At 39.8% G+C, this 26,701-nt stretch overlaps 1 protein-coding gene across 3 annotated transcripts in view; it reads right to left on the reverse strand.

Moving 5' to 3' along the window:
- The window catches only part of PLS1 (plastin 1), a 110,732-nt gene that overhangs the window by 68,895 nt on the left and 15,136 nt on the right, over window positions 1–26,701 (reverse strand). Inside the window, exon 1 of one of the 3 annotated variants that reach the window (XM_003895000.5) lies at window positions 14,882–15,458. The exons of the other annotated variants lie outside the window; for them this stretch is intronic. The gene's annotated coding sequence lies outside the window, so the exon portion shown is untranslated. Of the gene's footprint in view, window positions 1–14,881; window positions 15,459–26,701 lie in introns of those variants that run through there. 3 annotated transcript variants of the gene reach the window in all.

The raw sequence follows: 26,701 nt of genomic DNA on the forward strand, positions 1-26,701 counted from the left end.
ACAGCACGCAAAAGCAGGCATGTTTCTGCCCACCCTGAAGTGTCACTGTTGTCCCTGTGTTCAGAGACTGCTCACAGACCAACTAAGGGGGCCACAGTTATTACAGGTGTCAACCCTTCATGACAGCACTTCTGCCTTCTCTACACCCTATGCTTTCTTGCCTTCAACTGAGCTTTGAAACGTGGCAGATCCAGAATGCCATGCTGGCTTCACCTCTTACCAGCTGTGCAATCTGGGGTATGTGACCTCTCTGGATCTCACTTTTTAGACTGGAAGAAATAATACCTATCTCATAGCATTGTCAGGATCAAATGAGAAAGCACATGTGAAAGGCCAGGCACTACTTTATTGCCTCTTTCAGGAGACTGTATACTTAAAACGACTTTCTTAATTATAGAATAAACAGCTTTATTCTCTAGGAATTTCGGAATCTCAGGTTAAGTGAGCAGACAGACAGGTATGTTGGGGAAAAGGGATCCCCTGGGTCTCTATACTCACATCTCACACACGAACTGCAACTATCACCTTTTCCGATGGCGCTGGCTAGCTTCTTCGAGAGTAGTGACGCAGGAGGGTGAGTAGAGGAATAAACAATGGAGAAAGAGTTCTTGTCCATTAAAGCAGCTCCAAATCTCTCATTCATACACACACACACACACACACACACACACACACACACACACACACACGTAGAGAGAGAGAGAATCGGGGGGGCGCTGGCATGTTGTTTATCTATAGATAAAAAGTATTAATCAGGATGATGGGATCTAGGATAACCTTTAACTTTCTACTTTCTTTTCCATATTTAATTACATATCCTGAATACACATACACATATACACGGGGGAAAACTACACTCAATTTTTTGGACTGTTCCTTCATAGGCTTTTCACAGGCTTTTTCTTAAAACATAATTTATACAAAACTATTTATCCACCTTTGAATATTACATGGTATTTTCCCATGATGTTAAACTTTTCATGAACATTTTTCTAAACTATAAATTGATTTTTATCAGCTTTAAGCTATAATTCGCATACACTAAGCTGCACATATTTAACGTATAAAATGTGAACTTTTGACATATTACAACAAATTTGAAACTGTCATTGAGAAGTGAACATGTCTATGATTCCTATAATATTCCTCATGCTCCTTGGTAATCCCTCCTTCCCATCCTCCTCTCTTCCCAGACAACCACTGATGTGTTTAATGTCACTATAGATTAGTTTGCATTTTCTAGAGTTTTATATAAACAGAATCATGTGTACATACTCTTTTATTCTGGCTTCTTTCAGTCAGCATAAATATTTTGAGATTTATCTGTGTTGTATGTTTTAATAGTTCATTCCTTTATATTTCTGAGTAGTGTTCTTTTGAATGGATAAATCATGAAGACACTTAGGTTGATCACAGATTTTGGTTATTACAAATAAGCTGCTATGAACTATTGTGTGCAAGTCTGTGTGTGGACAAACACATTCATTTTTCTTCAGTAAATGCCTATAGTAGAATGGCTGGAAATTGTGGTAGATGTATATTTGACTTTTTAAGATGCTATCAAGTTGTTTTCCAAAATAATTATACCATTTTGCAGTCCCATCAACAGTGTATGAGATTTCTGGTTCCTCCACATATTCACCAACACTTGGTATGATTGATCTTTCCAATTTTGGCCATTCAAATCGTGCTATCTCACTATGGTATGTTATATTACACTTCTCTGATGACTAATGATGATGAGCATCTTTTCATGAGTTTATCTACGCACCCATATGTCTTCTTTGGTTAAGTGTCCAAATCTTTTGCCTGTTATTTTATTGTGTGTTTTGTCTTCTTAGTGAGTTGAAGGTTGTTTGCATATTATGGATATAGGTGCTTTATTAGATACTTTGTACATGTTTTCTCTCAGTCTGAGAATTGTCATTTCATTCTGTTAATAGTTTCTTTGAAATGCCAGAACTTTTACATTTTGATGAAGTCCAACTTATCAACCCTTTCTATAATAGACTATGCTTTTGGTGTTGTATCTTTGAAATTTTTATCAAACCCAAGGTCACAATATTTTTTCTTTCAGAAGTTTTATATTTTCTAGGACTGATATTCAGGTCTACAGTCTATTTTGGGTTTGTTTATAATACAAAGTATGAACCAATGTTCTTTGTTTTGCATCCGGGTATCCAATTTTTCCAACACCATTTGTGGGCAATTATTGTTTCTCCACTGAATAGCGTTTGCATCTTTGTTGAAATTCAGTTGTCCATATGTGTGAGCCTATTTATGGACTTTCTATTCTATTCCATTCATATGTCTATCTTCGTGCAAATACAACACTGTTAATTACTGTAACATTATAAAATGTCTAGAGGGGCCAGGTGTGGTGGCTCACCCAATCGCAACACTCTGGGTAGTTGAAGTGGGAGGACAGCTTGAGGCCAGGAGTTTGAGACCAACTTGGGCAACATAGTGAGAACCCTGTCGCCACAGGAAAAAAAAAAATTAGCCAGGCATGATGGCATGCTTCTGTTATCCTAGCTACTTGAAAGGCTGAGGCGAAAGGATCTCTTGAGCCCAGGAGTTCAAGGCTGCAGTGAGCTATGATCGTGCCACTGCACTTTAGCCTAGGCACCAGAAAAAAACCCTGTCTTTTAAAAACAAACAAACAAAACACACACACACAAACAAAAAGCTCTAGAAATCAGGTAGCACTAGTTCTCCAATTCTGTTATTTTTGTCCAAAATAGTTTGGGCCATTCTAGGTCATTCACATTTCCATATGAATTTCAGAATCAGGATGTCCGTTTCTACCAAAATAGTCTTCTGTGATTTAGCCTGGAATTTCACTAAACCTGAGGATTTTGGGGAACTGACATCTGAACAATACCGAGAGTTCATCACCATGTTATATTTCTTTATTCAAACCTTTTTTTTTTTTGAGACAAAGTCTCCCTCTGTCACCCAGGCTGGAGTGCAGTGGCACGAACTCAGCTCATTACAACCTTTGCCTCCCAGATTCAAGCAATTCTTCTGCCTCAGCCTCCTGAGTAGCTGGGACTGCAGACTTGTGTCACCACACTCGGAATTTTTTTTTTTTTTTTTTTTTTGTATTTTTAGCAGAGACAGGACTTCACCATGTTGGCCAGTTAATCTCTACTTTTTAATTGAGATATGTAGACAATTAATCTTTAATGTGATTATTGATAAGGTTAAGTTTTTCCTCCTGCTATTTGTTTTCTATTTGTCCCATTTGTTCTTTGTTTTATTTTTTCTTCTTTTGGATTACCCAAATATTATTTATAATTCCATTTTATCACCTTTCTTGTCTTATTAGTTATAATTCTTCGTCATTTTAGTGATTGCTTTAGGATTTATAGCATACGCATTTTTAACTTACTATAGCTTATCTTCAAGCCCTATTATACCATTACAAATCTAGGATAAGAATATTACAGTGTGGTGGTATGTGCCTGAAGTTCCAGCTACTTGAGAGGCTAAGGTTGGGAGGACAGCATGAGCCCAGGAGTTCAGAGGCTACAGTGAGCCATGATTGCACCATTGCACTCCAACCTGGGTGACAGAGTGAGACCCTGTCTCTAAAAGAAAAAAAAAAGTTCCAATGGTATGCTTCCATTTTTCCCCTCAAGCTCCATATATTTTATTATTTTTATTTAAAACAACTGGCTTTCAAAATGATTTAAACAATAAGAAATCTTATCTGTTTACTCATGTAGCACCATTTCTGAAGTTCTTCTTTGTATAGACCCGTATTTCCTTCTGCCTTGAGGACCTCCTTTAACATTTGTCAGGCAAGGCTGCTGGTGATGAATTCTTTCAGTTTTCACATGTCTAAAAAGTCTTTATTTCATCTTTTTTTTTTTTTTTTGAAGTATATTTTTGTTGGGTATAGAATTCTAGGTTGACTGTTTTTCTTTTATTACCTTAATGATGTTCCTCCACTATCTTATCTATACTACACCATCTTGGGCAAAACTTAAACAGCACTGCAGTGAGAAATAGATAAATCCACAAGCATAGTTAAAGACTTCAATTGAATACAAGCAAAAGACATCTACAACATCTTTACCTTTCTTCCTATGTAATGTGTCTTTTTTCTTCGGGTTCTTTTAGATTTTTATCCTTATCAGTGGATTTGAAACAAAACAATTATGCTTTGATGTAGTTTTCCTCATATAGCTTTTGTTTGGGGTTCATTGAGCATCTTGGATCTTTGGGTTTAGAGGTTTCATTAAATTTGGAAAATTTTTTCAGCCATGATCTCTTCAAATATTTCTTCTGTTCCTCCCTCCTCCTTCAGGGAACTTAAGTATACAAATATTAGACCACTTAAAGTTATCATGCAGATTACTGCTATTTTAAGTACTTTTGTAGTTCTTTCCTTTTGGTTGCACTTTAGACAGCTGCCATTGTTATGTCTCCAAGGTCTCTAATCTTTTCTTCTGCAATGTCTAATCTGCCCTTAATCCTGTCCAGTGTATTTTCATCTCAGATGCTGTGTTTTTATCTCTAGACGTTTGATTTGGGTATCTTAAAATATTTTCTATGTCTCCACTTAACTCTCTTAAGCATAAGTAATATAGCACTAATTACATTTTAATTTCATTGTCTGACAAGTCTAATAACGGTATTAGTCCTGGGTCAGTTTTGATTCACAGAGTTTCCCTTCTAGTTATGGGTAACATTTTCCTGCTTCATTGCACGTCTGGTAATTTTTTACTGGATAAAAGACACTGTAAAGTTTACTTTGTTGGGTAACAGTTTTGCATTCCCATAACTTTTTTTATTGTGGTAAAAAACACATAACATTAATTTTACCATCTTAACCTTGTTTTTGTTTTGTTTTGTTTGTTTTGAGATGGAGTTTCGCTCTTGTGGCCCAGGCTGGAGTGCAATGGTGCAATCTCAGCTCACTGTAACCTCCGCCTCCCAGGTTCAAGTGATTCTCCTGCCACAGCCTCCCGAGTAGCTGGGATTACAGGTGTAGCCACTATGCCCAGCTAATTTTTGTATTTTTAGTAGAGAGAGTTGCACCATGTTGGCCAGGCTGGTATCGAACTCCTGACCTCAGGTGATCCATCCATCTCAGCCTCCCAAAGTGCTGGGATTACAGGTGTGAGCTACTGCTCCAGCCTTCTTAACCATTTTTAAGTATATATTTCAGTAGTGTTAATTATACTGCATTGTCATACAACAGTTCTCTGTAACTTTGTCATTTTGCAAATCTGAAACTCTATACCCATTAAACACTAACTTCCCTTCTCTCCTCTCCCCAGCCCTTGGCAATCCCTTCTAATTTGTTTCTGTGATTTTGACTACTCTACATGCTTCATATGAGTGGAATCATACAGTCTTTGTACTTTTGTGACTGGCTTATTTTGCTTAGCAAAATGAGGCCTTGAGGTTCATCCATGTTGTAGCATATGACAAGCTTTCTTTTTAAAGGCTGCATGATATTCCATTGTATCTCTATACCACATTTCCTTTATCTAGTCACCTGCAAGTAGGCATGTGGTTTGCTTCCACGTCTTAGCTGTCGTGACTAATGATGCAGTGAACATGGGTATGCAAATATCTCTTTAAGATCCTGCTCTAGCCTAGGCATAGTGGCTCATGCCTGTAATCCCAGCATTTTGGAAGGCCAAGGCAGGTGGATCACCTGAGGTCAGGAGTTCAAGACCAGCCTGGCCAACATGGTGAAACTCATTTCTACTAAAAATATAAAAATTAGCCAGGCGTGGTGGCGTGTACCTGTAATCCCAGCTACTCAGGAGGCTGAGACAGGAGAATTGCTGGAACCCAGGAGGTGGAAGTTGCAGTGAGCTGAAATCACACCATGGCACTCCAGCCTGGGCAACAGAACAGGACTCTGTCTCAGAAAAAGGAAAAAAAAAAAAGATCCTGCTCTAAATTTTTTCAAATATATACCTAGAGGTGGAATTGCTGGATCATATGTTAATTCTATTTTTAATTTTTTGAGGGCCCTCTATACTGCTTTCTATAATGGCTACACTATTTTACATTCCCAAAAGGGGTCCAATTACTCTGCATCCCCTCAGCAACACTTTTTAAATTTTCTGTTTGTTTGCTGTTGGTCATCCTAATGGGCATAAGGTGATACCTCATTACAATTTTGATGCACATTTGTTTTCTCTTATGAATACAGATGTTCTTCAACTTACAGTGTTATATCCTGATGATGAAAGTGCACAGAAAACTCACTTTTGACATATTTTCAACTTGTGATGGGGTTATTAGTACATAACCCCATTGTAAGTGGAGGAGTGTACTGAATGTCTATCATTTTTGCATTATCATACAGTTAAAAAATTGTAAGTCTAACCACTGTAAGTCAAGGACCATTTGTAGTGATATTGAACATCTTTTTATATGCTTATGGACCATTTGTATGTCGTCTTTGGAATGTCATCTGCTCCAATCCTTTGCCCACTTTTTAATTAGGTTGTTTTTAGTTAATGAATTATAGATCTCTTTATATATTCTGGATATTATCCCCTTATCAGTCATATGATTTACTAGTATCTTCTTCCACACCTAAGGTTGCCTTTTCACTCTACTGATTGTTTCCTTTGATGTGCAGAAGCTTTTTAGTTTGATGAAGTCCCATTTGTCTACTTGTGCTTTTGTTGCCTGTGTTTTTGATGCCATATCCAAGAAATCATTGTCAAATTCAGTGTCCTGCAGCTTTCACCCAATGTTTTCTTCTAAGAGTTTTAGGTTTTACATTTAGGTCTTTAATCCATTTTGAGTTAATTTTTGCATATGGTTTAAGGTTCAACTTCGTCCTTTTTTTTTTTTTTTTTTTCTTGAGACAGGTCTCACTCTGTTGCCCAGGCTGGACTGCAGTGGCATGATCTTGGTGCACTGCACCCTCAACCTCCCAGGCTCAAGCAATTCTCCCACCTCAGCCTCCCAATTAGCTGGGACCATAGGCACACGCTACCACGCCAGCTTTGGGATTTTTTGGTTGTTTTTGTTTTTTGAGATGGGGTCTCACTCTGTCACCCACGCTGGAGTGCAGTGGCATGATCTTGGCTCACCACAACCTCCACCTCCCAGGTTCAAACGATTCTCCTACCTCAGCCTCCCAAGTAGCTGGCTAATTTTTGTATTTTTAGTAGAAATAGGGTTTCACCATGTTGGCCAGACTGGTCTCCAGCTCCTGACCTCAAGTGATCCACCCACCGTGACCTCCCAAAGTGCTGGGATTACAGGCCTGAGCCACCATGCCGGCCTTTTTTTAAAATTATTTTTTGTATTTTTTATAGAGACAGGATTTTGCCATGTTGCCAAGGCTGGTCTCAAACCACTGAGCTCAGGTGATCCACCTGCCTCGGCTTCCCAAAGCGCTGGGATTACAGGCATGAGCCACCATGCCCGGCCTCAACTTCATTGTTTTGCATATGGATATCCAATTTTCCAACACCATCTGTTGAACAGACTGTCTCTGCCCCAACATGTAAGTCTTGGGACCTTTCTCAAAGATCATTTGATATTCTGTCTCTCTCCATATATATGTGTGTATGTGTGTGTGTGTGTGTGTGTGTGTGTGTGTGTGTGTATTTACATGCTCTTTACTCTGTTCCATTGGTCTATATATACGTCTTTATGCCAGTACTATACCATCTTGATATCAGACTGCTGCTTTGTAGTATATTTTGAAAGCAGTAAGTGTACACTCTGTAACTTTATTTTTTTCAAGATGGCTTTGGATATTCAAGGTCCGTTGGGATTTTTTTTTTTTCTTTTTTGAGAAGAGTTTCACTGTTGTTGCCCAGGCTAGAAAGCAGTGGCGTGATCTCGGTTCACTGCAACCTCTGCCTTCTGGTTTCAAGCAATTCTCCTGCCTCAGCCTCCCGAGTAGTTGGGATTACAGGTACTCGCCACTATGCCCGGCTAATTTTTGTATTTTTAGTAGAGGTGGAGTTTCACCATGTTGGCCAGGCTGGTCTCAAACTCTTGACCTTGTGATCTGCCTGCCTCAGTCTCCCAAAGTGCTAGGATTATAGGCATGAGCCACTGCACCCGGCCAAGATTTTGTATTTTAGAGTTGGTTTTTTGTGAGGCAGGGTCTCACTCTGATGCCCAGGCTGGAGTACAGTGGTGCAATCTCAGCTTACTTACTTACTTACAACCTCTGCGTCCTGGGCTCAAGCAATCCTCCCGCCTCAGCCTCCTGAGCAGCTGGGATTACAGGCACCTGCCACCATGCCTGGATAGTTTTTGTCTTTTTAGTAGAGATGGGGTTTCACCATGAGACTAGGCTGGTCTCAAAATCCTGGCCTCAAGTGATCCACCTGCCTCGGCCTCCCAAAGTGCTGGGATTACAGGTGTGAGCCACCTTGCCTGGGCAAAATTTTAAATTTTTTTTTTCTGTTTTTGTAGGTAGGGGGAAGCCCTATAACCATTCTTGATCTTTATTCTTGGATGCAGTTAAATTCTTGGAAAGAGTTTGACCCTTAGGTCTTGCTTTTAAGCTTCATTAGGCAGGACCAGGGCAGAAGTGAGTTTAGGGCTCTGATTCTCAACAGGAGATGACTATGCTCCCCAGAGGACATCTGGTAAGGTCTGGAGACATTTTTTACTTTCACAAAAGGAGGCATCACTTGCATCTAGTGTGTTGAGGCCAGAGACGTTGCTAAACATCATATAATACACAGGAGATCCCCTTAAAACAAAGAATTATCAAGTCTAACATTCCTATAGTGCTGAGGTTGAGAAACCACACTGTCTGTGGGCTAATTATTCCCCATGATTGAGGCAAGAGGGCTCTGAGTACCCAATAGCCTGTACATTACTATATGGTTTTTTACCGTGTGGCTGGTAAGAATTGGCACTATTCCTGGTCTGTTTGAGTGCTAAGCACTATTCCTTCTAATCCTTCCCAACAGTTCTTTCCCAGGTCTCCAGTGAGTTTCCTCATACACATGTGTGCTAACCAGAATTCTGATGAATACTTGCCAGGAACTTTAAATAAATTATTTCTAATCCGGCCAGGCACGGTGGCTCATGCCTACAGTCCCAGCACTTTGGGAGGCCGAGTCGGGCGGATCACAAGGTTAGGAGTTCGAGACCAGCCTGGCCAACATGGTGAAACTCCGTCCTATTAAAAATACAAAAATTAGCCAGGTATGGTGATGCACACCTGTAATCCCAGCTACTCGGGAGGCTGAGACACGAGAATCACTTGAACCTGGGAGGCAGAGGTTGCAGTGAGCCAAGATCATGCCATTGCACTCCAGCCTGGGCGGCAGAGTGAGACTACATCTCAAAAAAAAAAAAAAATTTCCAATCCTTAAAACAGCCCCCAAAAGTAGTAGTTGTTATATCTATTTTTACTGATAAAATCAAGCTCACTACGGTTAACTAACTTGCCCAACACCACTCAGTTAGTAGGCACACATTAACATCAAAACAACTAGAGTCATACTGAAACAAACTTGAAACAAGTGTGTGAAAGTCCACGTTATCACTATTTAATATAAAGATGGGTCCAGGAAGCTTCCCCTCTGGACCTGCCATAAGAGAATTTAGTCATTCTGCTTACAGAGTTAGTCTGACTCTATACAACTCTTGAAATCTTAGAATATTTTACTTTAGTTAACTTCATTATTTAAAGTAGCATTAATCGGCTGACCCAGTGTTTTTTGTTTGTTTCAAAGTGATGGGTTTTTTCATTAAGTCATAAGGTAGTATGAATGTCTCAGTAAAAATTCACTAGATATTTTATTCTCAGCTAATAACAATGACAAATGTTGTGAAAGAAAGAAGTAAGTTTGAAAGTGATTCTTCATGGTGGCCTAAAACCAAAGACTAAGGAAGGCCACCATGATATTATAAGTAACAGGTGCCATTATCAAGGTAAATTACATTTCAGATTTAAATGTTTTCTAATTTATAAAGCACTTTCAGATGTATTATCACATCTGATTTTCACATCAGCCCAGTGAGCTAAGGAACAGGACTGAATATTACATATTATAGAATTATTAGCTGTTTCCTCACATGTAAAATGGGAATAAAAATAATATTACACTACATAAATTTATACACATACATGTGTGCATGCACACAGGTACACTGCACACACGTGTGCGCACGCACACACACTGTATTTTCAGTTCTAGGACCCATCTTTATTCCCATTTCTACATATAAGGAAACAGGTTCAGAGGGATCAAGCTAAACAGCCTAGGTCATCCACTAGTAAGTGTCAAAGCTGGTAGTATTTCCAGTGTGCCCGAGTCCCAGTTCCATGTTCCTTTCAATAAACCACAATGACTCTTGAATGGCCAAAAGCAATGATGTCATGAATCAGGTTCTCAAGGGAACCAAGGTATCATCTTTCTACATGATATTCAAGAAAGAGATCTGAGCTTCTTTTATGTAGACATTGAAATTAGATGACTCAGTATAGAGGATTACAAAACAATTCTTCCTGTACGTGGTTCTTTTTACTATCTCAATTCTAACTGAACTCCAAATCCTCATTTTTTTCTAAACATTTAAAATATGATTGGCCCAGCATGGTGGCTCACACCTGTAATTGCAGCACTTTGGGAGGCCAAGGCGGGTGGATTGCTTGAGGCCAAGAATTCATGACCAGCCTGGGCAACACAGGGAGACTGTCTCTAAAAGAAAAAAAAAAAGTCTTAAAAAAATTAACTGGACATGGTGGTACATGCCTATGGTCCCAGCTTCTCAGGAGGATCTCTTGAGCCTGGGAGGTCGAGGCTGCAGTGAGCTCTGATAGCAACACTGTACTCCAGCCTGGGTGACAGAGCGAGACACTGTCTCAAAAACAAAACAAACAATAAACAGCTGTGCCTCATAGAAAGCAAACATGTACACATACAACCATAATTCAAGTCTACTGATGAATGTACAAGCAGAATTCTATAGAAGAAAAAAAACAGATAGCAGATACTTCAAACATGGGTCTGACAAAAATTATCCTGAGAGGATAGGGTTTAAACTGGATGGGCCTTGAAGAGTAAGAAAGCTTTTCAAGTTCCATTTTGGGTGTAATAGATATTTCCAAAATCTTGACTTAAAAAGCAAACCTTAATATGTCACTCCTATTTCTGAACATTATTCCTTACAGAAACTTCCAACCAGTGAGTGTTACTTAGAAGGATGAGTTAATAGGCATATGCCAGTACAAAAAAGTAGGTACAAAACTAAATGTGGTTAAAAAAAATCCCCTCCCCAAACACCTAAAAAGTCATCTAGTCCAACTCCCTGTTTAACAGATGAGAAAACTGAGGTCACAACCTTGTCTACTCAGAAGACAAGAGTCACCAAGAACAATGATCTCTACCAGAGTGTAGGAAGTAAATATAAGAACAATGTATATTTTTAAAACTAAAAATAAGGAAACAAAATTAGCTTTACAAATATTTAATGTGTATATTTTCAGTAGAATCCTAAGTTGGTCCTTATGACCAGATCCCATGACACAAACAGTTCAAGGGATATCCCAAGAGAGGAGTAGACAGTCCACAAAGAGCCTGGACAGTGACTGTCATTCCTTTTTCGCTTCCAGCATTTGTGATGTTCTACAGTCTGTGCATGCCTGGTTGAGTGGATTAACAGATTATATAACCCCGTTGACACCAAAGCTACACTCACTAAATAAGCAAGTAGCTTTAAAAATATGTCTGCAAAGCAATTGGAGACTGTAAAAAATACAAATCATATAAGCATAAGAAAACAATAGAACACACACCTATAATCTTAGTAGGAGTCTTCATCAGCTACATCAGAAAACAAAAGAGGAGCAGTGTGATCGCATGTTGGGCAAAAAAGTCAAAATTATCGAGATTATATAAAATACAACTTTATACTCACTCATTAATAAACAGTATTTTGTGCATATATTGTACGAGATATTAGTTAATGATATGATAAAGTCTTTCCAATTAACAATAGATTTTAAAAATCATCTTATTTTATGTTTTTATTTTTCATTTAACTCCTGTCTGCCTTAGTTTCCTCATCTTAAACCCTACTTTATGATTGGCTGCCAGGATGAAATGATAATGTACAAAAAACACCCAGCACAATGTTAGTGATGTAGAGAGCACTCAAACAGCAGCAGCGAGGGCGCTTGCTCTAGACTCCTCCCCCTCCATCCTCCCTAACAAAACAAATCCATGTCTCATTGCTTATTAACATGTGTTTGCTAAGATACCCTCTTCCTGATTTTCCATCATCCCCACTCTTCTTGTTGCTAAAACTATGTCCCACGCCTTATGCGCCACAATCTCTATGAGCTCCCCTTCTTATCCCTTTAAGTTTAGTTTTAGCGGCTCATGCCTGTAATCCCAACATAGGAAGACATAGCCTCCTGAGTAGCATGCATGCATGAATTCATTCATTCATTCATGCATTCATTCATTCATTCATTTTTTGAGACAGGGTCTTGTTCTGTCATCCAGGCTGGAGTGCAGTGGCACAGTCACAGCTCACTGCAGGCTCGAACTCCTGGGCTCAATTAATCTTCCTGCCTCAGCCTCCCAAGTAGCTGGGACTACAGGCGTATGCCATCACACCCAGCTAATTTTTCTATTTTCAGTAGAGATGGGGTTTTGCCGTGTTGCCCAGGATGGTTTTGAACTCCTGGGCTCAAGCAACCCACCTGCCTCAGTTCCCAAAATGTTGGGATGACAGGAATGAGCCACCACATCCAGCAGCATTTATCTTCATATATACCCTAGTATATATAACCTACACATTAAGTAGAACATGTATAACACATATATTTAGTATATAAAAGTTAAAAATATAGACCTTGCAAGTAGTATATGCACAACATGTTGTTACTGATGAGCTACAAATTCCAGAAGCCTGGGAACCACTGCTCCAACATGTGAGGAGAAGCATCTCGACCTCCCATCTCAGCTGGAGTAGGTAGATACAGGGATAAGCATTTAGTAGCTTCTGACAACACTTTGTTTTTCCTGTAATGCCAATAACTGAGTTGGAAACATTTAGAAGGAAAGAGAAACAGGGAACCCTAGAAACCTCAATTCTAATAGAAGAACATAGTCACATAGTCAGAAATGGTAGCTAAACTTTTATAATTCTTAAAGCAATTGAGGCCCAGACCCGGGGAGCTTTAGAGATTAAAATCAGCACTTAGAAGAAAAAGTAGGCAGTCAGGCACTCACTGGCATATTCAGGAGTTTAAGAGGTTTGTTTCTGCAGTTTATCCCTAACCCCAAAGTGCTGCTCTATTCTCTTTGGGCTCATATTTCCAGGGTTCCAAGCAATAGTGCCTTTTACAGCACTGACTGTTAAGTCATCACAGAGGCAGACTTTTTTTTTAAATGGCTAGACAAGGCCACACCATTAGTAACATTTGTAGCTATGCAAAGAAACATAATAAGGGTAATCAAATATCATGCTTTGGGTGGTAAACTGATCTAAACTGGGGATCATAAGGGAATGTTATCCCCCTCCTCCACAAGAATACAATTGAGCAATTGGTTGATTCATTATAAAAGGACTGGCACAAAGGCATAGCCTTTGTTGGACTCCAGGTATAATATAGGAAAGGCAATTCCAGTTCCTAAGAAAGCCATGTGTTTTGTTTTAACTACATAACATGTTCCCATGGCACTCACTTTCCATGGTTAATTGGTCACAATGTGTTCACTTCTCTAACAAGAGCCACAGAGTATTCTATGGTGCATACAAATAAGTTGACTGCTTCACAAAACTGAGCAAGTCTTAATTCTCTACTTAGGTTTAAGAGCTCAGGTCACTGGGAAAAGAAAACATAACTTTTTAAAAGCTGGCCTCTTTTAAGAAAACTCCAGAGTCTTTAATTCTTTGGCACTGGGGCCTATATAAATTGCCAGCAGTATCAGTATCCAAGTTTCCTCGACATGCATCATTCAAGATCTTCTCAGCTTTACACAGGGTGGGAACTGCTCATTTTCTGCTTTACTAAGAAAAGAACTTAAGGTAAGGCTGCTACAGCTTCTAGGGCTGCGTAGGGTAAAGACAGAGAGTTTTTTGGCCAGCCTCAGAAACCATTTAAAATGTTCACGAAAGAGCAACTTGCTTATTTGTACACTATTTATAAGAAAATCATCTTTCTGAAAGCTTTCAGGCCCTTCCCAAATTCAATGAAACCGTGAAAAGGTTTTAAGCAAAGTTGTTATCCCCAAGTACATTTTGGTACTTGGAAATGCTGAAGAACAAATATAATGATAAAGAATGTATTTCCATTTAGATATTTTCTTCAGACTGCAGTTGCTTAGACAGAATCTTATTACATTCCTAGTACTGGAGATACCCTCTATTACTATGTCTTATAATCTGTGAAATTTCTCTGGAAAAAAGCGGAGTTTTGCTTATCCACAATTAAACTATAGACTGGAAGAGCTGTTTCCATCAGACTGAAAGCATCAAGTTTCCAAGCAATAATACACACACATTCTAGATGGCACAGAAAGAGTACATTCAGTCACTTCAGCATTCTCCTAACAACTTATATCCATTTCTGAAAGGAAAATCAAGGCCCAACCGAGAATTATGAGTCTAATATTTTTATCCAACCCCGAATAAACCAAAACAGTCCTTTCTTCTCTAACCAGTGGTGCTTATAGAAGAAAGTATTCAAACAGAAAAATGAAGAGAGAATTAAGCATTATATCTTCACACCAAGGTTCCTATTTACATTGATTATGCAAAGCCATCTAGAGTCCCAAAGCAACAATGCATTTAAAAAAGAAATACTATGAGGGTGCTTTTCTCAGTCTAACAATTATATGAAAAAGCAAACTGGAATCCGAGGCTGTCTTATTGCTATCGACAGAGAGAAATTTTTGTATACCTGCTTCTGCTGGTCTTATCACTTGAGATTTGGAAGTCCAGAAAAACAGTTCAGAAGACTTAAAATTCAGTCTTCCTAAGCTGTGTCTGTCCTCTGCCAAAGCTGGTGTTTGACCAAAGAAAAGAAGCAATTCCACACAGAAGTGTTCTGCCTATTACTACAGATTTTAATCTCGACGGAACTTACTCTCAGTAGAAAGGCCAACCTGCAACATGGGTGTGGTTTAGAACCATAAAAAAAAGAAAGAGACAAAAATGTGGATGTCGTAATCATTTCCATTTGATTATAGCTGGGGAGCTGAAAATATATTGTTGTATTCACCTTACCACTTAGATTTTACCCAAGCAGGTTTTCTTCCTATGGAATGGGAGTACCTATGAGCTTCCATATTCTTTTTATAAATGTTCCTCTGTCACTTTAATTCAAAAATGGCAATGTTAAGCTGGGCACAGTGGTATGTGCTTATAATCCCAGCTACTTGGGAGGCTGAGGCAGGAGAACCACCTGAGTCCAGGAGAACAAGGATGTAGTGTGCTATGATAACTCCTGTGAATAGCCACTGCACTCCAATCTGGGCAATATAGCAAGACCCTATCTCTTAAAAAAGAGAAGAAAATACCAATATTGTTTTCACCATGTAAAAAATTATGAAGAATTCCCAGAAATAATTAGAAAACTGTAAAACCAAAAACAAACAAACAAACCCTAACATCTTACTGAATTTCAATTAGAGTCACTGGACTGATTTCAAGCAAATATCCAAAATTATCTTTGACTAGTAACTGAAAACATGTTATAATATCATACAGTGTTAAAACCAGAAGATGCCCCAAGGGTTATAGTCCAATACTACCATTTAAGTGAGGCAAGAACAGTTTCACTTGCAAAATGTATAATGCATTTTCACTGTCTGGTTAATTATCTGAAAGGAAAGTCTAAAACAGCTTTTATGATGGCTCCATAAAGGTAAAGAATGGATGTTATAAAACTGTTTCATAAAGTGAAAGAAAAAGTTAAGGACTTTTATAAGCCAGTTTTTTTGTTTGTTTGTTTAAAGTACATACAGTACTGCACGATCCCTAGAAAATACAAACTAACCTATGGTGACAGCAGAACAAAGGTTGCTTGGAACAGGGTGAAAGGAGGGATGGAAAGCAAAATACACGAGGCGGCTTTGGAGGAAAAGAAGTGTTCTACATCTTGATTGTGGTGGTGATTTGGTGGCTGTATATACCTGTCTAAACACAGCTGGTTGTCCACTTTAAATGGGTACAGTCTAGCATACCTAAATTATACCTCAATGAATGTTAAAAATACACACTCATATTTAAATATTTTAAAGGACCTCTGTATTGAAGAAGGCTTATTCTTGCTCTTTATGGCCACAAGCTGGTAGAGTGAGAACCACTGGCAGAAATACCAGGAGACAAATTCTGCACCAATGTAAGGAAATATTCTGTCCACATGGTCCAGAGACAACCTGGACTGGAACAGTGAGGTTCTACACCCGGAACACTGGACCTGTGTGTCCAAAAGCTCAGAGTCAATTTTGGAGGTGCACAGGCTGTTGTCTTTGGGAATCCCTACATAGAAAGTTGGATGAGGTGACATTAATGTTTTTTGCATTGAAAATTCCATTATTTCAAGGAGACCACCTGTGGATGGCTGTAGTCCTGCTGCTGTTGCATGGAGTTCTGCTAACCTCTTGACTAAACATGTATTTGTTCTGATTTCCTGTAGGATTTCACTTCACGGGAAAAACCAATTATCTGCCCTATGTGTCCTTTTATAAAAATGGATCCTGTGTGGTTATTTTCTGATTGTTGAAAAGCAATATGCAGAATTAAAAATATTTGGAAAATAATAAAATCTAAATTGTTCTCAAGCACACCATTCAGAAATAACCAAGGCCAAAATGTTATAAATTTTCAATCTTTCTTCTATGTACATGTGTTTGAATATACAATTTTCCAAACAAAATTGGTATTTGCTATATATAGTTTTACTTAATACTAAAGTTTTCAGTTTTTGAAAGTATGCCTTTCATGCTTCATAACAGTCCATGTTGTGACTATACCATGATTTATTTAAGCATTCAGGTTGCTAACTAAGGTGGTTTCCTATGTTTTACTTTTAGAAATAATGCTTCAGCAAACATCCTTGAACACAGAGGGTAGATGGGGAATGAGGGACATTACAGCTGTGAATCCAGTTGCTCTAAGAGTTTACCCATTCCATTCTGTTACAAGCCATTTCAATTTCCCCTTTGTCAGTAAATGTCACAGTAGACAGTTAAAATGTACAGTATGGAGACTGCCACTTTTGCTGACAATATATTCTTCTTCAATATCCACTATGAGCCTAAACCAAAATTCCAAAAAAAAAAAAACTGAAAAATTTTCTAATTTGATCTCAATAACAACTATGTAGAAAATGATATAGTGCCAAGTCACTGATCAGGGCCAAGGATATGGCTCAGTTCTTGTTTGTTATTTTATTTTATTTATTTGAGACAGAGTCTCACTCTGTCGCCCAGGCTAGAGTGCAGGGGGACAATCTCGGCTCACTGCAACCTCTGCCCCTCCCAGGTTTAAGCATTCTTCTGCCTCAGCCTCCCGAGTAGCTGTGATTACAGGCGCCCACCACCGTGTTGAGCTAATTTTTGTATTTTTAGTAGAGACAGAGTTTCACCATGTTGGCCAGGCTGGTCTCAAACTCCCGACCTCAAGTGACCTGCCCACCTTGTCCTCCCGAAGTGCTGCGATTACAGGTGTGAGCTACTGCACACGGCCTGTATGGTGCAGCTTTAACAGCCTATGAATATTTTGAACCATCACAAGTACTCAATAGTGGAGAATAATAAACTGAGTCAAAGTTGTATATGTAATTCAAATTATTTGATAAAGCAAGAACATTTAGAAAAGAATTTACTATTCCATGTTTAAATGCACCTTCAAGGCAAGAGTCACATTTTAAAAAATCTCTATAAACCCATAAACATTTGCTTAGAGATTTGTTTCTAAGATTGTCATATCATCTGTGAGAATATCTTTCTGTATCTTAAAAATAGTCTACTTCTCAGGCTTGGCACGGTGGCTCACGCCTGTAATCCCAACACTTTGGGAGGCTGAGGTGGGTGGATCACCTGAGGTCAGGAGTTTGAGACCAGCCTGGCCAACATGGTGAAACTCCATCTCTACTACAAATACAAAAAAATTAGCCGGGCATGGTGGCAGGCACCTGTAATCCCAGCTACTTGGGAGGCTGAGGCAGAAGAATGACTTGAACCTGGGAGGCGAAGATTGCAGTAAGCCGAGATCATGCCACTGCACTTCAGCCTGGGTGACAGAGCAAGACTCTGCCTCAAAAAAAAAAAAAAAAAGTCTACTTCTTAAACTTCTGAAGCATCAGAGTAGTGATGACCCCTGAGAATGACGGCAACTGGAAAGCAGTCAGAGAGTTTCTGGGGAGCCAGGAGTAATTCTGATTTCTCAATAGGGTGCTGACTGTGGGAGTAGTCATTTGTGAAAATTCATCAATCTATACACACAATTTTTATGTTTTTCTGCATATATACTATACATCACATTTAAAAATAGAAGAAAAAAGTCCACTCCCTTGCTCATTATACCTCTGAGTAATCTGACTGAACATGAATTAACATATTTAGTAAAAGATGAATTGGAAACCTCACCTCTAACAATCCCAGTTTTACTTGCTTATATGAAACACTCTTAGCAATGTTCTTTTGTTTAGAATATTCTAAGGACACAATACATACATACATCTTGCAGACTTTTGGTATAAAGATAATATAATCAATTACTTAAATTTAGTACTTCAGTAAGTAGTTACTAAGTACTCACTATAGCCAAGATGCTGCAGGGGTTTCTTTAATGCTGAACACATTTATGGAGGAAAACATCATAGAAAAGAACTCAAAAACAGCCTTTGGAAATCTGGCAGATGACATGGATTATTTTTAGCATTTTACTTCGGTTTTTGAGGAAAATGAGTAGATGCCATACTTTTAGCATCTTGGAAAATGTTGCCTAGAATAAGTAGGTGTCAAAACTTGTCATAAATATGTATCATAGATAAATTGGTAGACAGAGGGCACACCAAGCAGCTGAAAGTGCATGAACAAAGGTGTGGAAGCAGGGGAGCATATGGTAGGCAATGAGTCACAAAAAGCAAATATTCTGGCTGAATGGGTGTGCCTATTTCATATCAGAATTTTTTTTCTGAATCCAAGCTACCAGAGAAGCAGGCTCAATGTGAATTACCTTCCTTTCCTACTCACAGAGACAAATGTTGTGGCAGCTCTGCTTGACTACACAAAAGCCCTGAAACATCCTTTTCAAAACTATTTGTTTTGGAATCTGGCCCTGAAATGTTTTCTATTTAGAAAGATATCCTGTTAAGTCACATTTTCTTATGTACATCAACATGAATGCTTGGAGCCCTGCTGGTAGTGATAACCACCGCTATCTTATTTGTCAACAAAGGCAGACAATGCATCTGTGGCAGGCAGGATAATACCCTGTCCCCCAAAGATGCCTGCATCCTAATCCCCAGAACCTATGAATATGGTACCTTACGTGGGAAAACAGATTTTGCAGATGTTCATTAAGGGTATGGGCCTTGAGATGAGGCAGATTGTCTTAGATTATTTGGGCAGGCCCAACCTAATCACATGAGTCTTTAAAAGCAGAGAACTAAAGTGTAAGAGGGGCTTGACCCACTGTCACTGGCTATGAAGACAAAGGAAAGGAACCATGGGCCAAGGGATGCAGGTGGCCTCTACAAGCTGGGGATGGCCTTCCCTTTACATCCAGGGAGAAAACGGAGATCTCAGGCCTACCACCAAAAGAAACTAAATTCTGCCAGCAACCCAATGAGCCATGAAAACGATTCTCCCCTAGAACCTCCAGAAAGGAATGCAGTCCTGCTGTGTTGACTTTAGCCTGGTGAGACCTGCGTCAAACTTCCGACCTATAGAACTGTAAGATAATAAATTTGTACTGTTTAAGTTGCTAAACTTGTGGAAGTTTGTTATGGGAGCAATAGAAAGCTAATACAGGCTCGGATAGTTTTATTCAGAATGGGATGTTCTTATCACCTTGGCCTTGGATTATCCACGAGAGAACAGCTATCATTTGGGAGATGCAGCAGGGCGGGGGTAGGCAGAGTTTGTTTGAGGAGAGAGATCAATGTCAATTTTACAGTTCTCCTTAAATACATTTTCCCTCCAATAACATATACGTATTAGATGTTAGTCAAATATTTAGTGTAGGAGCTTAAAAAGAAAAACACTACAAAAATAAAAATACTCTAGATTCTGCCAATGATGATGAGCAGGAATACCTCTGTCTTAACCCTTCCTGAGAGACTGGGCCCCACAGATTACTGAAATAGACATGAAATGATGCCTAGAAATTAGGTGCAGTAATTGTCTTTTCTTTTTTGAGACAGAGTCTAGCTCTGTTGCCCAGGTTGGAGTGCAGTGGTGCGATCTTGGCTCACTGCAATCTCTGCCTCCTGGGTTTAAGCAATTCTCCTGCCTCAGCTTCCCGAGTAGCTGGGATTACAGGCGCATGCCACCAAGCCCGGCTAATTTTTGTATTTTTAGTAGAGATGGGGTTTCACCATATTGAATACGCTTGTCTTGAACTCCTGACCTCAAGTGATCCACCTGCCTCAGCCTCCCAAAGTGCTAGGATTACAGGACTGAACCACTACACCCGGCCAGGTGTAGCAGGTTTTCATTAGTCATAAAATCAACATGTGGACTTTATTCTAAATGCAGATTCCTGGGTCTCAACCCAACGAGTCTCATTCAGAAGTTTTAGGATGGGGCCTAGGAATCTGAATGAGATTTAAAATAAGTATTTCTGAACTTTTTCCTTGAACAAATGGTTAATATTGCTGAAGCACTCCCCATTTCTCCCACCAACTACCTGAGACCTCTGCTATGCTGATCAAGGCCCCAAGTGCAAATCTTGTCAGGAGTTAGCCCATCTAGCAGCCCAGATGATTAAGGACATAGCTTTGATATGAGAAGACTTGGATTTGAGTCGGCTCCTGTTTCTCAAGCACAGATGGGGTGCTTTGGGCAAGTCAGTTACATTCTCTGTGCCTCAGTTTCCTCATCTGTATAAAAGGAATGAAATACCTACCTGCCCACAGAGTTATGACAGATTAAGCACAGTTCTTGGAACATGGTAACCATTCAGTTACTATGATGATCACTACCACTATAATTCCATTTTCATATGAAATCAGAGGCAGCTTGAATTCTTTAGCATTTTTCATTCCTGGAGTATCTGGAAAGACTAAACATTTAATGGAAACAAGCTTCCATTCTGGACTGCAAGGAATTGAGCGTGTTTACAAGAGATTGGCATCCATGTCTAGTTAAGGCTACATGTACCCAAGGGGGCATAATTTTATTCCAAACCTCTAAAAACGTTGGCTAAAGCAAAAAAAAAAACCAAACAAACAAACAAAAAAACTTCCTAATCACAACATTTTGGAAATGTATCCATTTTTTAACCTTAAAATATGAAATGCCAACTATATGGATTATTGTGACAAGAGCTTGCCATCACAGGCTATTTTAGTGGCTAACTGGGATAGGGTCCATTGTGATTTGAAGACTGTTGAACCTGCAATTAAATGACCTACTCAAGGTTACAAAGCAATTTAAATAATCTCAACTCCAGGTGAATATGAAGGACATAAATAATTGTGTCACTGGCCAGGTGCGGTGGCTCATGCCTGTAATCCTAGCACTTTGGGAGGCCTGGGCTTACAATCACCTGAGGTCAAGGTTTCAAGAACAGCCTGGCCAACATGATGAAACCCCATCTCTACTAAAATACAAAAATTAGCCGGGCATGATGGTAGGTGCCTGTAATCCCAGTTACTTGGGAGGCTGAGACAGGAGAATCGCTTGAACCCGGGAGACGGTAGTTTCAGTGAGCTGAGATCGCGCCACTGCACTCCAGTCTGGGTGGCTGAGCGAGACTCCATCAAAAATAATAATAATAATACAATTATAATAATTGTGTCACTAAACAGTACACACAATTCAACATGAAAATTAATAGATACAAAAAGTAAATAGCACTGCAGTCCATGCTGACATGATCACAGTCAAATGGCCTGCTGTTGGGGTCACAAATAGAAAAACAAATCAGAGACTAAAATTTTTTTTATTATTATACTTTAAGTTCTAGGGTACATGTGCACAACGTGCAGGTTTGTTACATATGTATACATGTGCCATGTTGGTGTGCTGCACCCATTAACTCGTCATTTACGTTAGGTATATCTCCTAATGCTATCCCTCCCCCCTCCCCCATCCCCACAATAGGCCCCGGTGTGTGATGTTCCCTTTCCTGTGTCCAAGTGATCTCATTGTTCAATTCCCACCTATGAGTGAGAACATGCGGTGTTTGGTTTTCTGTTCTTGCGATAGAGACTAAAAATTTAATTAATGATATAGAAAAGTAAGTGATTAGTTGTAAAGGAAGAAATATAATACCTATTATTTTCTATATCATTTAGTGTTCTTTCTCTTCCTGCTAGTGTGTCTTCCTCCACCATTGTTTTTTCTCTACCTTATCCTTTATAGAAAAGGTAGAAAACATTAATAAGAAAAGGGGCATCTGAAGAAAGTCTTCATGTTTGCTCTTGCTATTTTTTCTCAAACTATCATCTTCCAGACTACAGGGCAGGATTATCTGTTGGGGGAAACCCTTATCTTTATGTTTCCATGAGGACCTATTGTCAAAGCAGCACTTCTGGCCTCTTTGCACTTCTCTCTCTCTCCTCCATAAAATGGGAACTGATTTACCTCACTGGAGAGACAGTAAGTGTCTTGGGCCCACTGAACCTCATTCCTCTACTGCAATAGTTCTCAGACTTTAAATGCAATAGAATCACCAAAAGGACTTGTTAAAACGTAGACTCCAGGGTCCATCCTCCAGAATCTTTGATACAGTTTGTCTGGAATGGAGACCAAAAGTCTGCATGTCTAGTCAGCTTCAAGGGAATGCTAATGCTGCTTGTCTGGGGGCCACACTTTTAAAACCACTGCTATACTCAATGGAGCTAAAGTGGTTTTTACTGAGCGGGGTGGGGTAAAGTGCTAAACATCACTGTCCTTACATGGTTTGCCCCTTCCCTCTTTAGCACCTGCCTGTCCTCAGGACACAAGCTCTCCTCTTCCTTCACATGGTAAAAGACCCAAAGGCAATTGTTCACTAGGTTTCCTGGGGATGTGGTGAGTAGACGTTAAGCTTCTGGGAAGAACAATATTAGGAAGGACATTTGGCCACAGACCCAGGCAGCAATCCTGGTCCCACTCCACCAAGAATAAAGTTGACATTTCAAACTCCATTTGAGAGACCTGTATCTATTTCTCAGTTGGTTCAAAAAATAAAAGGAAGAAGAGTCTGAATTATCAGGCCCTCAAGAGTATCCATCATGATCATGATTGTGGGATGATCGGGAAGATAACTAGGAATTCCAAAGTCTGTCACCTCACTCTGGAAGCACAGTGACCCTCCCTTGTCTCAGCCATAATGCTGAAGCCAGATGATATCATCTGTATACAATGAATAATGTTCTTGCTCCTGTGGAACATGCTTTTACCACCAAAGTAATGTAAATGGAGAGAAGATATAGGATCTTCAAGAAATTCAGCCTACATCACTTCTCTGGGTCAATCATCAACAACTAACTTGTCCAGACCACGTTGGCTGCCTCAACAGCTTCCTTCCCACCCACAACTAAACCTAGACCTGGGGCTATTCTTCAGTGCCTTGGGCACCTCTTAACTACTCCCACTCTACCCTCATTTTCCATCCTTGGGTCTGGAAGCTCTGTTTCTGTTCTGTGTTCTCCCACCCTACCCACATCCTGCAGATGGATGCTTCTCTGTCTGTTCAATTTTCAAATGACACCCTGCCTTGAAACCCGTAGTTTAGCCAGGCTTGCCTTACCACTGCCCAGCCTCACCCAGCTCTTGAAGTCCCCGACAGCATTCAACACTTCCAACCCCTCTTTCTCCAGGAAGGAAATCTAGAGAGCAAAAGAGTTTCCTTAAGCAGAATTAAAACACACCTTCCTCCACAAAACAGAAAAAGAAAGTAGCAGGTGGAGCCCAGGCCAGGTCTCACACTCTATAGCCGCCATACTCCTGGGGCACCCATCACAGGCTCTTATAACTCCTCCTTCACCAAACTAAGAGCCTCTCCTGGCTGTCAAAGGGACAAAATGGCACCCATGGGCCAAACACTGCCTGGACACATGTCCTCTGTGGCTCATTGAGTGTTGGATTTTTTTTTTTTTAATTTTGGAGCAAAAATATAAAAATTCGGAGATTAGCATAAAGTTCAGATTTCTATTTTTTCATTTAAAATCGGAATGTCCGGCAATACTGCACCCACATTCCTATATGGTAACACTGGGCTAAGCCAGGGCTGCTGTGCCCTCCAGATAACATGTGAACCTTGAAGTCTGGCGCAGGCCTTGTGATTCCCTGCCATCCTCATTCTTTCACTGCCTTCTTCCACAGAGCATACCTGAACGACCACCCCCTTCTACACACCCTTTCTACCCTTGGTAGTTAAGTGTAAGCTCTACTGCCTGCCGCTGCTAATTTCCTGAGCTATCCCTGCGTTGAAATTATATGGTATGGTGCTGTTGAGAGAAAGAATATATGTATTCTTTTTCCTCCTCAGCTGGTGGTTGCTTCCATTCTCAGTCATGAAGCTGTAATTGTACGGATCATGAACAAATGGTAAATCCCAAAGTGGCCTGACTCACAGAGGGTGAGGAGAGAGATGGTCAAGGGACTCAAAATAAAAAGGCAATCCTCTTTTTAACATTTCTACTTCCTTAAAAGATCTGGACTAATGAAGCAAAAAGTAGCCATATCCTGTATTGTTACAGGACAGAAATTCCATAATCAGAAGGTACCAAATATAGAATTTTATGGTGCACCTAATTTTTAATTATACATAAAGCAAATAAAAGTATGTTGTTTTTGGAAAGACCCTGTCACCTGCTAGTCCTCTTCATTTAGCAATAAGCTCTACTACAGAGTAGCTCAGAGGAGAATTTTTATGGAACAGGAAACAATCACAGTGCAATAAAAGTGTACAAAGATCTTTTCCTGTCTTGAATCATCTGTTATTTGCATGTACAATGAACTGGTTGAAGATACTACTATGCCATCCTATGACCTCAGTGTTACAGCAAGAGATACGCCCCAGGGTGGCACAAGTGTGGGTATCTTTTGAATTCCTGGTCTTCGCTCACAAGATTAGATTAGTGAGTCAGAATCAAGGTAAATAATATTTTCTTTTCAAAATCCTTCCTTCTCCTTCATACCTCTTTCCTTCTAAGACCAGAACTTATCTTTTTTCTTTTCTTTTTTTAAGTTGAAAACTTTTTTTTTCTTTTGAGACAGAGTCTTGTTCTATCACCCAGGCTGTAATACAACGGCATGATCTCAGTTCACTGCAACCTCCGCCTCCCAGGTTCAAGTTTTCCTGCCTCAGCCTCCTGAGTAGCTGGGGTGACAGGCTTTAGCCACCACATCTGCTAATTTTTGTATTTTTTGTAGAGACGGGGTTCCACCACGTTGGCCAGGCTGGTCTTGAACTCCTGGCCTCAAGTGATCTGCCCACCTTGGCATCCCAAAGTGCTGGGATTACAGGCATGAACCATGGCGCCCAGCCCTAAGACCAGAACTTAAATGGAAAAATAAACTGTATCTGATCCTACTTCTCTTTCTTCTCAGACTTCCCAGGATGAGAATAGAGTCTTTAGTCCTTTTCTCCTGGTTCAACATAAAACAGACTCAAAATTGGCCGGGCACGGTGGCTCACACCTGTAATCCCAGCACTTTGGGAGGCCGCAGCGGGTGGATCACTTGAGGTTGGGAGTTCAAGACCAGACTGGCCAACACGGGTGAAACCCTGTCTCTACTAAAAATACAAAAATTAGTTGAGTGTGGTGGCGCATGCCTGTAATCCCAGCTACTCAGGAGGCTGAGGCAGGAGAATTGCTTGAACCCAGGAGGCAGAGATTGGAGTGAGCCAAGATCGTGCCACCACACTCCAGCCTGGATGACAGACTGAGACTCTGTCTCAAAAAAAAAAAAAAATTAAAAATAAAACAGGCTCAAAATTAAATAAGGGATTATTTTTTCTTTTCTTTCTTTTTTTTTTTTTTTGAGACAAGGTCTTGCTGTGTTGACCAGGCTGGACTCCAGCTCCTGGGATCCAACTGATCCTCCCACCTCAGCCTCTTGAGTAGCTAGGATTATAGGTGCACAACACCACAACTGGCTGGTGAAGGGAAATTTTAAATAGTCCACTAGGAATCTTTCAGTTATCTTTACTTGAGATCTAACCTTTTCTACTGATCCAGCTAAAGCAACAATGAAGGTCGGACTAAGGCTCTATCTACAGTGGAATGAGCCACCAGGATGATGAACAATGATCCCTTTGGAACATGATTTGCAGGTCACAAAGCACTTTCACATAACTTATCACATACAACAGAGAATTCTGTAAACCTTATATACAAATACAATGTATCTGTATTACGATTTTGGCACTGGACACGATACATCACTATACTGTAAATCCAGCCCGGCCCTGATTATCAGTGTTAATTCAGTTTCGAAAAGGGAAAGGTCCCAGCATGCTGTTTATCCTGAGTTGGAGTTGATTGTTCTTTCTCATGGACAGAAACTAGTTAAAATTAAACCAGTGAGAACTATTCAAGCACTTATTTGCT

The sequence above is a fragment of the Papio anubis genome, chromosome 2 (genome assembly GCF_008728515.1).
Source record: "Papio anubis isolate 15944 chromosome 2, Panubis1.0, whole genome shotgun sequence".
NCBI classification, from domain to species: Eukaryota; Metazoa; Chordata; class Mammalia; order Primates; family Cercopithecidae; genus Papio; species Papio anubis.